The following is a 9,388-nucleotide window of genomic DNA, read 5'->3' as shown; positions in this document are numbered from 1 at the left end:
GGCGGGTCTGTGTCGTGTGCTAAACAGCTTCGCTGGTCATCCGCCTTCACAAAGTAGAATGGCTCATGATTTTTGCTGTATTTTTTGTCAGGCGATTCATTATGGTATCAGAAGGCTACCCAATCAATATTTTGCTACAGCGTCACATCTATTTTTAATAAAGTAAAAAAAAAAAAAAAAAAAAAAACGACTGCTCGAAACGGAAACCGAAACTGCACTGGGGAAGAAGGAATATGGAGGAGGAGAGAGTAAAATCACGTGACTGCGCAACCTTTGTTGTTTTGTTGTTGTTGTTGTTGTTTTTTTTTTTTTCAACACCTTTGCGGTTTTTTAGAAGCCACAAAATATGGTTATCATATTTCGTTTCTATTTTTAATATTGAGTGTGTTCCTTCGATGACCCACGACTTTCATTATATTTGGAGGTTCTGTCTAAGGTAAACCATCGAAAACCGCACGTGACCACGGAGAAGAGAGTGAGCGCGACTCGAACCGGCCAGTTCTCGATCAGCGGTTTTCGGGCGGAAAGAAAACGAATTTCGAGAAGCAAATTGAGCTCTGGGTAGTTGGGCTCTCATATGTCATGTACAAATAAAAACATTGTCGAGCATAAATACCCTGTCAAGGAAAAGCGCTAATAAATCATTACAATAAAGCCCCTGCAGATATGATGTTTCCGTTTAGACAAAGTCAAGTTTTAAAAAACGTACCTGTTAAAGGTTAGATTATGAGGAAACTGGCAAGTTTTACCAAAATTAAAAAAAAAAAAAGAAAAAAAAAAGGAAAACGAGATGTGAAAATTTTTTGTTAGGATAGCCAATACGACGATGCTCAGTTCACCGGATCGAGATAAAACGATGCTCAGTTTAGAAGAATGTTCAAATTTCAAAACTGGGGTTACTCCTTTCCAGAAAAGCGGTTTATGAGCATCCGGTCAACCGGTGTTGCAATTTCATTGGCTTCCTTAGCGAGTTGGCAAAACTGCACATTCACAAGCATCAACCACATCGCACACTTGAGGAAAAACACTCACCTTGGAGCTCTTCGGAAAAACGACAGAAGCACCGAAAGCCGTCCGATGACGACGAGTCCCAAGCGGAGCAATGGACCGTCCCGAAGAAAGCGCCCAAAGCGCCGCGTGGGTTCCACCGCTGGCGGAGTAAGGGACAACCAGGTGTCCCAAACGACGCTTTTATGGAGAAGGTCCAGGGACAACCCAGTTCCCAGCGGATGGTTCTTGGTCGGCTGCGACGGGTCATCGTCCAGTGGTTGGGAAGAAAACGAAAGCTCACCGCGTGGAACCCAGGCACCGGCAAGGAAGCACCCTTGCGAGCAGAGCCACGCGGGGCAGGCGCCACCGATATCGCAGCACAAAAGAAAAGCCGCGCACGGTGACGTTGGTTCGGCAAAAGGAGCGAAGCAGTCGAGCGGAGGGCTCTCCTTGACATTCGCCTTGACGCGTGGCTCTGCTCCAGTCAACACGGCCGTATAGCTCTCGAACGCTTCCTTCGTTTCTCCGTCCTTCAATCGCTGCACGCTCCCAGATTCGTTCCCCTTGTTTTGCCGAGCAGAGTATAGGAAACTTGATGTATTAGAGAGTATGTGGAACTTAACATTCATCAAGTTCCATGTTAAGTACCGATGCGCAGACGTGCACCATTCCGCTCTAAAAAAAAAATTCTAGATTTTTGTTTTTAAATTTTTATATAAACGGGTGCGCTGAAAACAAGCAAGATATACAGAACTGCGCACGTTTCAACATACGAGTACATTTGGCTACGTACATATCTCACTTTACAGAAGATATGTTCTGTTTTTATTTAACGCTAGAAATGCAGCTTTTTTTATAGGTTTATGCAGTTCGATTAAGTTTCATTCCACTGGTCCCCGCGGCAATAGCCGCTGCCCCCGTGAATGCGGGGGCAGCGCGGCTATCTGTGGTTTGTCGTCATACGTTTAAGTCCATACGTTTAAGTCATACGTTTCGTAGAAGCTCCGCGGACAGCAGAAATCGCACTTCGCACGCGGAGAGCAAGTCGTCTGCTTCTTGTGCAGGAGTTGCGGTGACGTCAGAACGACACCGAGTTCTGATTGGCTTTGATCGAAAGGATGGTGGGTAGACCTCAATGTTAGACGCCTCAAGATCTACCCACAGTTTTTTTTTTCTTTTTTATCAGCCGATAAAAGCTCGGCGTTCTGACATCAAATGCCAACTTGCATCGTCTGCAAGAAGCAGACGATGCAAGTTGGCAACCAGAAAATGTTTCGCCAGCAGACGAACTTGCAATCCGTTTCTCCGCAGGACACCGGAGCCCGATGAGCGGCGCACTCAGCGGCGCTAAGGCACACATAGAGAGCCCGGTGTTTTTTCTGTGTTTTTTCGTGTTTTTTTTTTTTTTTTTTGCGTTTTGCGGTCACGTGAGTTTGGCTATTGTAAATTAGACTGACCGGCATCGGGAATGGGCCTTTTTTTACTCCACTTGCCAGCAGTATTTGTTTTTATGGTATCGTTGATCCTCTCGTTTTAGAAAAATCAAAGGTGTTTGCACAGGATTTCAATATGAATCTCAAGTGGATCGTGTTTTCATGTGTTCGTGTATTGAAGTTAGTAAAACTAGCTTCCAAACACTTAAGGGGAAGCTGAAACGGTTTTGTATTTGAGGGAACGCACTTAAATCACCTTATTTTGGCCTAAAAAATCTGGAATATAGAAATTATTATTTTTTTTTTTTGTGCATAAAGGATGCAGAAAATCATTTAAAAAAATCGCTGAATGTCATCCTTTACGAAGTGGGGCATCACAAAAAGAGTTTTCGGAATTTCCGCTCTCGTCCATCATCAGCGCCTACCAAAGCTATGCAGGTCCACACTTGCTATTTTTGAAAAGGGCAGAAAAAGAAGTCACGATTGGTACCAGTGCGGGGGAATATACATGGCAAGCTTGCAATAGCACGCGCTGTCCACACGAGCGATACGCGCTTGGCGGCCCAAATATCCTAGTATGACGTCACGACTGATCGGAGTTTTTTCGTGCTTTCTCGCTTTTAGCTGCATCTTAGGGGAAAACGAACATGATATTCAGATTCACAGGATAAAACTACGCCAGAATCAACCTCTATATTATTTTTTGAAAGAAGTGTTTCACCTTCCCTTTAAAGCACAAATACGTTTGTTCACTAACACTTAAAATATAAAGGTTGCCCTATCTTTAGAAAAGTAGAGATTGGTTGGGGGATCGGTGGCCGAGAGGGCTAGTGCACACCAGCTCGGAGCACGTGGAGCGAAATTTCGCGCTGCAGAAACCTGGGTCCAATTCCCACCCCTGCCCGTTTCGATCTGGATGAGCATCGTACCGCCGTGCAGTCGTGTATCACCACTGGATGGTGCACGTTAAAGACCCCAGGCTAGCGGTTGTACTGCACTGGCTACATTGCTCATCTACAGCGAGTGACTCGTCGCATCTTTGAAATGGCTGACACGCTGTCTAAACATCCACACAACCCCAATTATTTTTAGTTATTGGTTTATACTTACCATCAAGGCTGTTTATATGCATTACAATTTATAATGCTTTACGACATAATTATATTTAGAAAAAATTGGGTTTCATTGAGTTTCTTCAAGGGCTCAGGCACACTGAATAACGTACCTTTCCTGTTTCAACAAACCATTGAGATAAGACGGCGTATGTTATTGAAGAGGTGATCTAATCTTATTTAAATCAAATAAATGAAATTTTATGGTCGACTTATTTTTTCACCCTTTTTTATCACGATTTTTATTTGCCGCTTTCTTCAACGCCAGATCGAAGAAGAAAAGGCCCGACAAGGCGGATCAGTGCCTACCACGCGAAGTGCACCTCATTCGCAATGATTCGTCAGTTTCGCCAAGTTCACGGTACTGCGGGCTGCGGGGTGGGCTACCGACGGCCGGACAGTCCCTACCCCAAGCAGTGTCAGCAAGCTTCGGGTCCGGCCACGCTTCAGCTGAGCGATGGCGATCAGAGCCAAGGCGAGCCGGTCCCGGCGCCGGCCAAGGGCGAGCAGGATGAGAACAGCCCGCCCTGCTGTCCGGAGGCCAAGAGCTTCGGGTTGCGGCGCCTGCTCACGCGCCTCCAGGGCCAGGTGCGCGGTCGCAGCAGGACCAAGTCGTCCGGCCGCTACGGCGTCTGCGCCATGGCCCTGAGCCGCGTCAATAAGGTGGCATCTTGGATGCATGCCCTGCGACTGGCCCGCAAGTCGAACGTGGACGGCCAAGCCGCCCAAGAGGCGCACTACAACAGGCTCCGCTCGGACCGCTCGGACGAGTGTCCAGAAAGGCCCTCTGCAGCACCGTCGGTCGAGCTCTCGCTGCGTACGCCTGAAGGCATCCAGGAAGGGTCCCACTGAGCAGCCTCCCGTGCGGCCAACGCTGTCCAGCGCTGTCCAGGCGGGCCATACGAGGACTTGTAAAAATGTTTCGCCTCGCTCAATCCTTAGCCGTTGTCTTTCTTTATCGGGGAGTTGGACTTGATTTCGCACGAACCGCCCGCACCTCGACGAGGCCTTTCCTTCGGGTGCATAAAACTGGTCAAGTGTTGTATTAGCCAAGTAGCTTGTGTTCCGTTTAAAATTGGGAACAACTCTATCTTCCACAACGATGGAATAGATCCAAAGCTACGGGCCGCCAGGTCCCATCATGAGCCACTGCAGCCTGTCCAAGAGGTATATTACTCAGTTTCCGAAGTGCGTATCAGTGCGCGCGTTCCGGCCAAGAGGGGGGGAGGGGGGGGGGGGGGAAGTTGAAGTCTTTTAATAAGCGTCCTTGGCTACGCCACTGGTTTCGGCGTGCACTGGCACGCAAGTCGGAGCAGGATATCGCGTGGCTTCTAACTGGCTTGTGATTGGGCCTGGCGGCCCGGAGCTATGGAGGGTGAGGTGGAGCATAGGGTCCAGGCAGTGGAGTCACTATGGGGGAGGGCGGACTGCCCCGGGTGCAACGCTCAGGGGGGCTGCAGCTGGGCAGCGAAAGAGGAGGGGGGGGGGGGGGGGGGGGGGGGGGGCTTGCAGCGGGCCATTGCCCCGGGTGCCGCTGACCCTAGTGACACCACTGGGTCCAGGGGCTTTAATCTGGACATTTAAAGAAAAAGCCCGCGAAGAATTCGACGGCCGTGATTGGCCGGCGCATCGTTTGACCTTGGGGCCAGCCAATCACGGCGGTCAAATTCCTCGCCGACTTTTTCGCCGAGTGTCCAGATTAAAGCCCCAGTTGAGAGCACCTCACGTTGGGCTGTCCCATCATATCACTCGAGGAGTCGAAGGAGACAATGTCGTTCATTCGACAATCCTGTTTAGTTGATAGTTTAAACTTTACAGGCTTAACAGTTTTTTTTTTTTTTTTTCGTAGGTTATTTTTTTAGGTCGAAGTTCCTACGGATTACGATTTTAAGATGGCGTCGCTGATGAAGGATTAGAGCAGGGGTCTCCAAGCCCCGGCCCGCGACTGTCCGCGGTCCTTCCAACGAAGCTCGGCCCGCAGACCATTTCCAGCAGACCAGCTCCGGCGCAAAAAGGAAGTGCGCGTAAAGAAATGGCGCTGCGGCGCGCTCCAAAGGCGCGAACGAATATACCGGGAGGAATTAGAGAAAATGAATCGTAACGGCGGGTTCTCTCGCCATATCATTAATTGAACACTGTCATCATCAGCATCACCATTCTTAGTCTCCAGCTTTATGTCTGAGTACTTTGCGTTCTCATGTACACTGTACATAGTGTCCTCTGACACAACTACTGCATATTGAGGGCATTCGTTTTATAATTCTCGTTAGTCTTTTGCACTGCTCGAATGCGCCAAAGTTCCCAAGCGCTTTGATTTATGCCTGATGAGTTTTCTTGGTCACAAATGTTGTTTAATGTCATGCATGGCTAAATATTACTTTTTAAAAATCATGAGCCATTCCACCCTTTAAAGGTGGATGACCAGCAAAGCTGTTTAGCACATGACACAGACCCGCCCCGAGGAGCCGGAGGAAACTAGACACGCGCGACGGGACGGACACCCCGCGGAAAGTAGACACGCGCGACGGGCCCGCGCCACCCCGGGAGAGCGGAAGGAAAGGAAACTAGGCACGCAAGCGCTTGGAACAACGACAAAAAGAGGGCGGTGCGAGCGTAGACGTAGCCGATGCGGGTCGCACAGTTGTTGTTGAAAACATCTTTTATTTTATGAAAAGAAGGGGATAGCGGTACCCAGAAAGAAAGAGGTGACCTTCATTGAGGAATCATTTCTGGCTGGGTGCCCCTAGTCCGGGGCTCCAATCGCGGCTTGTACCACGTCGTCGCTCTCCGTACTAACCAGTGTTGGCTTCCCGGATCGCTCCAGCGGAGGGCCGCGTTCCAGCTGTCCCTCGTCGGGTTCGGAATCGGATCCAAACCTTTAATGTGCTTGCACACCCACATCAAGTGGTACAGGTCCCCCCATTTCCACCCGCAAAAGGAGCAAGTTGGTGAAGGATGGAGTAGGGGGTACCATTGATGGAGCTTCAATGGCGTCTTCGTGGTTCCTGTCTGCAGTCTTCTATAGAGGTGCTCCTCCCCCTTGGTGAACTTCGAAGGTGGCGCTGGAAGAGTCATCCTGGCTTCCCTGATTGTCTTCAAGTATTCGTTGTACTTCATGTTGGGGTCAGGGGAGTGTGGTTGAGGTGTGGACGAGTCCCAGTTCGAATGAAAGGCTCGGGCTGGGGCGTTTGCCTTCTCGTTTCCCTCGACACCCGCGTGACCTGGTGCCCAGACGATCTTCATGCTCGTAAACTACGCCTTGGAGAGGATTCTCGCCGCCTATTCGCCTATTCCACTCTTGGCGAAGTTGCGGCACGCTCGTTGCGAGTCTGTGATGACGGTGATGTGGTCTTGTTTGGTACCTGTGGCAGCCAGAGCAATTGCGGCTTCTTCTGCGTGTTCTGTGAGGGTCGTCTAGACCGACGCCGTCCTCACCACGTTGCCACGAGGATCGGCCACGGCCAGGGTGGCGGTGTTGCCTCTTGCTAGGATGGCCGCGTCGACGTACAGGGTTCCGGGCTTCTTGCTCCCTATCCTTGATATGGTCTGTGCACGAACTCTTCTTCTGTTGGCGTTCCTTTCCGAGTTCATGTTCCTTGGGATCTTCTCGACCGTGATCTTCCCTCGTAGAGTTGGTGTTAATTCATGTTTGGGTTCTTGGTGTAGTATGCCACCCGGTGTGGCCAATTGCAGCCGCCCCAGGAGCCATCTTCCGTTTGGTGTTTCGCTGAGTCGTGTTTGATTTGTGATATCCGCTGGGCTTCCCAGAGTTCCTCGATGGTGTTGTAGAGGCCCGTGCTGAGCCGCTGAGCAGGTCCTCCGTGGCCACGGCGAACCTTTGAGAAACCTTTATTATCAACCTGAGATTCTAATGACCTTGAAAATGTACGTGCCCATCGATAACTAATCTACTGAAAATGCGTATCCAAGTGATGAGACGTATAAGCTTTTGCCTAGAATGAAGGATGCTTTTGGATGCTAGGGCTTCCAAAAGCCCTAGCATCTTCTTCGTCTTGCGGTAATCGAGAAGCAATTGTTAAGTTCGAACAAGGGACTTTGTGATGATTGAAACGTGCGAGGTTGCTGTGAAACGCTCGTGCAATGTGGACTAACAGTACATTTGGCTCGTCTGAATCGCCCACCCAAAACATGAACATGATTAAAAGCTGAGATTTTTAAAGGTGCACATATCAACGAATGAAACCCTACTTCCGCTTGTTTTGTTTTTTTTCTCCTGGTGCTCTTCCATCACGGTATTCAAATTCGTATGTCCCCATTTAAGGAGATATATACAAAAAAAAAAAAAACACTTTCCTTGAGTCTAATTAAATATGGTAATCCGCAAAATACAAATCTAACGCATATGTAACGACACGTTTCATTTTTTTTTAACTGTAACGGGAACGAGTTCCTTTTTCACATATGGAACTTGTGACGGGAACGCGTTCCAAGAATCAGAACGGACAAAAAAAACGATCTTTGGTTTTTTTGTTTGTTTTTTAGGAACGTGTACAACACTGTATGCTCCGCTCTGCAGGCTGAATCGCGGGACCGCTCTCGCCCAAAGCAAGCGCTCATCACACCTCCAGGTTAAGAGTTCAGGAAAGGCAGAGCGACGCTGGAAAGGAGGTCGCCTCCTCTCCAGCGTTCACTCTGCTAAACTTGAGAGGGGTGGGAGGAGCTTATCCTAAACTCGCCCACCGTAGCGGTGCTGCCATTACTATTAGTTACCTTAGAAATGGTATACCATTTCTAAGGTAACGACATCCTTTGAAGAATGCCGCCTGCTATCTTGAAGCGATCCAGGCGGCGCTACCCTAGACGCGCGAATGCGAAAGAGCAAAAAATAAAGAGGGAACGCACGACCAAGAAGACGGAGGAGGAATGCCTATGCAGTCAGAGCGCAGTGGACGCTAGCTGCCCATCGTCACGGCTTTCACCGTCTTGCTTTGAGCATATTCTTTGCTGCTCAACAATTGAACGCAGAACGTACAGTGACAGCCTGTGCTTCTATGTAGTCCGCGCGTTCATTTGTTAGCCTCGGACTGCGTTCTGATAGTAGGCTCGTTCGATTTACCTGCCTCTTGCACCGGTGCAGAAAAGAGTATGGGCAATGTGCATGGCAGTTTCTTTCCGGCATGTCTATTGAGATACGTCCGGAGTACACAGCGGCACATTTCTGCACCGGTGCAGGAGGTGCAGGTAAATTGAACGAGTGTACTCTAGCTCCGACTCAAGTGAAGAAGGCGGCCCTACCGTCGACGCGCGAGTGCCAGTGTAAAAATTAAAGATCACGTGTGCGCGCCTGGAGAGACGGGAGATATCGCTACCATCACTACCCTTACGATTTCTTGCATCCGCGCCATTTCGTGACACTTTTTTAGCACACTTAGTGTAGTAACGGGCTTCCCATTCAATGGTGCCACCCGTAGTATCATGAAACAAACTTGCTTGCACTGTAACCCGACTGCTTGTGGCAAATCCCGGACAAAAGCTCACCGGACAAAAGCTCACCCATTTTTTCACAGACCCGGACAAAAGCTCACCAGGAGAAAATTTCATGTTGGTCTTCACGTGTGCGGACAACTTAGGTGCATGCGTGCGACACTAAAAAGCAACGATAAATGAAATGTGACAGGCGCATGGTTTGTTGTTTAGAGTAGAAACAAGTTTATTTATCGATTGGTTAGAAGAGAATGCAGTACCCCACTAGCGCCAGCAGTCTTGGTAGATCTGACTGTACCTGGAACCCCTCGAAAATATTTTTCAGACGATTCTGCAGGCGCAGAGTGGTTTTTCGCACCGGCTTCTCTGCACTCTAAAAAAAGCCCGTGCGTCTACTTTCCCGCACAA

At 49.2% G+C, this 9,388-nt stretch overlaps 1 pseudogene; it reads right to left on the bottom strand.

The window, feature by feature from the left end:
• Window positions 1-6,278: 6,278 nt before the first annotated feature.
• Window positions 6,279-8,901, bottom strand: LOC120837564 (annotated as a pseudogene).
• Window positions 8,902-9,388: the final 487 nt, after the last annotated feature.

Source organism: Ixodes scapularis, unplaced genomic scaffold (genome assembly GCF_016920785.2).
Source record: "Ixodes scapularis isolate PalLabHiFi unplaced genomic scaffold, ASM1692078v2 PGA_scaffold9__187_contigs__length_104089568, whole genome shotgun sequence".
Lineage (NCBI taxonomy): Eukaryota > Metazoa > Arthropoda > Arachnida > Ixodida > Ixodidae > Ixodes > Ixodes scapularis.
The sequence above is the reverse complement of the archived record's forward strand: the minus strand, read 5'-3'. Positions and strand labels throughout refer to the sequence as shown.